Source organism: Paramormyrops kingsleyae, unplaced genomic scaffold (genome assembly GCF_048594095.1).
Source record: "Paramormyrops kingsleyae isolate MSU_618 unplaced genomic scaffold, PKINGS_0.4 ups101, whole genome shotgun sequence".
NCBI classification, from domain to species: domain Eukaryota; kingdom Metazoa; phylum Chordata; class Actinopteri; order Osteoglossiformes; family Mormyridae; genus Paramormyrops; species Paramormyrops kingsleyae.
Genome location: NW_027326039.1, coordinates 41051 through 46841, shown reverse-complemented (window position 1 = coordinate 46841; position 5791 = coordinate 41051). Strand labels below are relative to the sequence as shown.

The window sequence follows — 5791 nt, the reverse complement described above, 5'->3', positions numbered from 1 at the left end:
GTACACCCCCAATACAGCGGTATTACGCATTACCGTAATGCTGCCTAGCAAAAACATAATGTCATAAAAAAAATTACAGACAGACATTATAGACAGAGCTGCGTGGTTTCCTATTGACAAGTAGATACATGATTCGGGGGCTTGAAAGGCGGCTAGATATCCAATCACGCCCAGCTACAGTATGCACAAACTAAAGATACTACTCCTGATTGGACCAGCTACAAATTCGTCCCTCCCTGACAATAAATTCTTTGTTTTCATTCGTTGAAAATAATGACAATACATATCTTCATACTTTTCGACCAATTAAAAATCTCGGTGGTTTCAATAGTTCTAACAAAATAATTGCAGGTTGAACAAAAACTTTCTGACAGAGAGATGGCGCAGAGGTGAGCAGCATCTCTTCGTATGTTTCTTGCTATTTCTTCAGATTATGTTTTGTTAGCATACTTAATTCTATATTTATTTTTATGTTCTGATTGTCACGTTCGGCAACGGAGGCGAGCCGGGAAGCAGGCGACAGCAGCCAGGAAGTCAGGTAACGGGGTTTAATTGGCAAATGACAAGCACGCAGAGACATCCACGGACAATACAATGCCGAATCTGGCATACATGGGGAGACGCGGTCTAATATACACAGGACTAATCAAATGAAACAGGACACAGATGATCACAAACAGGAATGAACACAAGGTAATGAGGGGGCGTGGCACACATCGGGATCGGACGGAGCGGATCGTGACACTGATATAGTACATGCAAATTTTGCGGCACAATTGAAATATATTTATAATTAGTTGTTTAAACTGTAGATGCTGTGGCCATTATTCTAAATATGGTTGTTTATATTTAAATGGTAAGAGAAAATATTTGTGTTAAACTTAAAAACAATAAGACAATAACAATAAGACAATATATAAGTTCTCCTAGTGGTGTCCCGTCTTGCCCCCAGAGTGCCCTGTGCTGGTGTTGCCCCTGCCTACCCTGGTCTGTCTCGTCCCCTAATGGTGTTCGGTCTCTGCGCCCTTGTCCCGCAGCAGTGCCCATCTGGTGTCTTGCCCTGCCCTCTTCCACTGTGTCTCCCATCTTAGTGTACGTATAGCCTGCTGTCTTCCCCGCTGTCCCATCTGCTCCCTCACATGCCCTGTAAAAAGTGTCCTTCAGTCCTGCGATCCTCAGTCCAGTCATTGATGTTGCTGCCTGCATGTGCTCCCCAGTGTGTCCTGTGTCTAGTGTTCTTGCCTGATCCTCCCTACCCTGTTTGGACCCCTTGTGGTCTGTTTCCTTCGCCCTTCCTGTAGTGTAGTTTTCTTTAATAAAGCCCCTTTTGGTTTTCCTCCATCCCTGTCTTCGCCTCTGTCCTTGCCCTCGACGTGACACCATTACAGTGTGACCAGGTAAATGCTGCTAGCTGGACACCACACTACTGTAAATGCTACTGAAGGCTTACCTCAGTTTATCATTATTCCCTTCGTCTTGAAAGAGAACAGCAGCAAAAAGTGGGAAAATGATTTAAAAAATAAAGAACACTGTTCTGTTAGTAAGCTTCTTAAGGTAAAGTCATTTTAAATAATTAGAATAACTGATACTTTATTAATACCTGTGGAGAAATTGTCTTTACGCCTCCCTCAACTTGCTCTTTATAGAGTAATGTCTCCTAAGTAGACATTAGTTTTAAATGGCTTCAGTACAAAGGAGACCATCCCTCTGGATTGTACCAAAGTCTACTCTGCATTACGCCACTTTTTAAAACCCTCCGTTTAACCCATATATCGTAGAAAAACTGACATTAATACCAGTGGCTATAGGTATATTTGGTGCTTTCAGATGTCTGTGAATTCTTTTAATGTTTTCCCGGTGTGTGTAGAAATCGCTGAAGTGCTTCATGTCATACCTTTCAATGTGAATGAACCGAGTCATTATGCGTTGGTGAGAGCTGGCTAGGTATATGTTATACTCCACTAGGCCCACTTTTCTTCATAACTGTCATTCAGCAATATTCATTCCTTTCCTTATATTTAATGCCTCTGCTGTGCTGGGAGTCAGCTTCCATTGGGATCCATGCTCTGGATCAATATTCCGTTAACCTGAACTGTTCAACAGACTGCAGACCACATTCTGCAATTTCATCTGCTGTCTGACCACTAACAGGAAGTATAAAAGACAAGCACACCCTCAGAATGGATTCATATGTGGCCTTCCCAGTATGCACCTCTGTCAGCAGGTCAATGACAGATCTAAACCAATTTTGCCTGAGCTACGGAGCCCCTGCATCTCTGGACAGACCTAATCCATCTCTGGTCCAGTTGACACCCATAGGCACTGCTCAGGCTGAAGTTGACAGCCGCAGGCAGAATCCGTTGTGCGTGTTTCTCCTCACCGTTTGACCCCAGATGCCCCCCAGGGAGTACTATGTGGTCCTACCTTTTCACCACCAGAGTTGCCCTCAGTTGAGAACTGATCTCCATGATGTCTCACTCAACTTGAGGCCTGATTGGTGGAATCCCAGCTGGTAGGATGAACGCTGAGGAGGGACGTACATAAGTTATTGTGTTGCTGTAGAAGAGGAAAGATCTTAGTTTTGCTATCTGTTGTTGCATGGCTTGGATACAAACAATACTGATTAGCAGGGATTAAAATAGGAATAGGAGACATTTAAGATCTACCCTGAAGGTTTTTCAAACCAGTCATTTAGATCAGGAAATTCATATACATAATAGCCAGCTGAAACTTTATAAAACTTCTGTCAGAACAAATAAATACATTTTTAATCTGAAAAATAATAAATAAAAATGGGAGGATGGTGCTAAAGGGGTCTAGTTTCAATCTTCCAGTCTGTCAGCTTAACATTTATAGAAAGTGCCAGACAGTAAAACACCTTTGCCAAGTGAATGAAAGAAGCTTGACCTCGTTGGATGATGGACTAAGAGCAGTGCTAAACAACGCTCACGCCCTGACTCCCCCCACCTGTCCCAAAGCAGGATGCATGGGGAAGTGCGGGGAAGCATTGGTGAATGCTGGTGAAGGTGCCGCTATTGCAACTTCAGACAAAGGCACTAGGACTTCGAGCCTCAGTGCCGAGTCTCTGAGAGCTCATCAAAACACTGACGGGCCAAGCAGCCCAGCAAATGGAATGTTGTCTTTCCCAGGAATGGATGCCAGAGGGCTCCAAATATCTGCTGTGAGCCATAGACTGTGAGTGTCTGTGCCTTTGTTTGTGTACAGAGTGAAGGTGCCACTCACAGCTGGTTTTCCCGCCATGCTGCTGGGATGAAGAGCTGCTCATGCGGAGACTGCTGGTCCAGCAGAAACCTGTGGCACGCCAGCAACACTGAATATGGTGTTGGGTCCAGCACTGGCGATGCATTGTTTGACCCTGTCGATCCTGTGTTTCACTCTCCCAGAACACCCTAAGGCGTGATGGTAATGGAACCCCTGTGCCAGAAATTGAGGGCTGATTCTATGCATGAGCCGTCTGCATGCAGTCCCAGCATGCTCTGGGCTGGAGACACGTGTGGAGCCGCTGAGCTGCAGTGTGCTTGGGTAACACTGCCTTCAGTGACTCACAGAGCCGTGCTCTGTTGCTTTGGAAGGCTTCTCTTCTTCCACACAGGAACTCACAATAGCAGAGCCCGAAATGACAGCCCTCCACAGGAACACACAGCGCTGTGTGCATATCCCTGGTGGGTGTGCACATCAATCTCACTGATTATACCCGGTGACTGACTGCTCCTGTTCTGTCCAAAACACGCCTCTTGGGTCTCGCGTTCTCAGCATTCCCTGGAAGAGCGGTCCCCTGGCTGAGTGCTGTAGAGAGAGTCTGTGATCTGGCTAGGATCTACGTCCATGTGGACAGATGTATCGTAGACAACCAGAGTTCCTGCCTGGCTGTTCTCTGGCTTTCATTATCCAGGTAAAATTATCGGACCCTTTCAAAACTGTTTTGCTCCTTAAACAAATTAATTGAGTTGATTTTGTTGAAAAAGGAGGAAATTAATTCATTTAGGCAGACTCTCAAACATGCCTGTCGGTATGTCGAGCCCACACTCACTGAACACCAGGGGGCAGTGTTCACACCCACAATGGCACCTCGGATTTTTTTGCCACATGTACTGAGGATAGTGTCACATGATGAGCATGGTTGATCGATCTCTGATGAGATGATGAGTGTTCACTGGTCCAGTACCTTTCCTCGCATACTGACTTCCCCAGAATATATGGTTCTGATGTGTTTTGGGTCACCGATGCCCTCAGTTTGGTGCTGATAGATGAAGGTTTGGGTCCGTTAGGTAGCTAGTGCCACGGCGCACACCTGTGGCTGAGCGTGCCGGCTCTTGTAGGCCTGGCAGTGGGCCCATCCAGATCGGGCTCCCGGCTGTTCCAGCTTGTGAGGAGGACAAGCAAACCCTGGGTCCACTGGCCCTCAGGAGCCTGTCAGAGCGCATGTTAAATTAGCCATTTGTTTTTGCTCACAGGGAGGTCTGCACACAAAACTGATGTGGAACGAGGCCTGGCCTGCCTGTGGCTCAGCAAGGACCCACTCCATGCATACTAGCTGTAACAGGTCTGTTACCGTCACACACGCAGCCGGCGGGCAGGACAGCAGGACACAGAGAACGGCTGTCAGAGGCCCCACATCACTCAGATCTCCCTCATAAAGAAGGCCGAGTGCGAGTGGCCCCCGCCACCCTCGCCGGGCCCAGCCCAGCCTGGCTGAGCTGCAGTAAGAGCGGAGTGCTTGGAGGCCATAGATCCCAACTGGAGCACAGAGATCCTGTTTGAAGAGTGGAACCCTTCATATCTCTGTGTCACTGTTAATTTAAGTGCATCTCTCAACCTGTGTCTGTCACTCTAAGTGTATCTCCCAGCCAGAATCCATCAATCAAGTGCATCTCTCAACCTGTGTCTGTCGGTCTAAGTGTATCTCCCAGCCTGTATCTATCAGTCTATCTCTATAGAGTTTAACAGCAGCAACAGCTTGTTAGCTACTTTTCTTTATATGTTTGACATTCTGATTATTTGGTTTTAAATTTCTTACAAATTACTTCCCAGGTACAAACTGATATTAAAATAATATAAAAATTCCAACAAACTGCCACGCATCTGGCTTGAGACTGTAAGGATTGCAGTCCCTTAATGACAGGTGGGAACAGTTTCTGAAGCACGGTCCCCTTTAAAACCACTCTGGAGAATAAGGTCCCTTCACAGAGCCCTGCTGCACGACACTGAGCTGAGGACAAGCAGGCTAACATTTGAATTAGCATCCCTGCACGCATCTGCCTTCTGGAGTGAAACCCAAATCACCCCACTGTGCAGGTTCCAGGCTGTATTTGGTTCTTGTGTTCAGAGGCCTCTAATGTAACTGTGCTGCCGCTGTCACCGACAGTGATTCATTCTCTTGAATATCCATGTTTATTTAATGTGTGATCTGAAGCCTGTGATGTCATTGTGATGTTAGTGTCTCAGACAGTGATTCATTCTCTTAGTTGAATATCCTACTTTTTATAAAGTTTGTCTGTTCAGAATTCTGTGTCATTGAATTGTTACTGTGCTGTCACAGTCCAAGACACCGCCTTGGTTCATAATCCTGCTGTTGAATGGAGAGTCCCCACAAAGATGTGAATACAAACATGTCACATACGCTGTCTTGGTTCACTCTACTACTGTTTATTTAGTTTATGTGTTCAGAAGCCTGTATCACTGGGCTGTCCTCTGTTAATTTCCTGTCACTGATCCGGGCAGCATAACTTTAATGAATAAATCCATCATGCTCCAATGGGGCAGGAAAGCT

General features: G+C 46.1%; 1 long non-coding RNA gene across 1 annotated transcript; it reads left to right on the top strand.

Annotated features, from left to right (window-relative positions):
* Positions 1-344: 344 nt before the first annotated feature.
* LOC140586946 (uncharacterized) lies at positions 345-3465 on the top strand. The gene is made up of 3 exons (XR_011988724.1): positions 345-389; positions 501-538; positions 3226-3465. It is a non-coding gene; the product is annotated as an uncharacterized lncRNA (long non-coding RNA).
* Positions 3466-5791: the final 2326 nt, after the last annotated feature.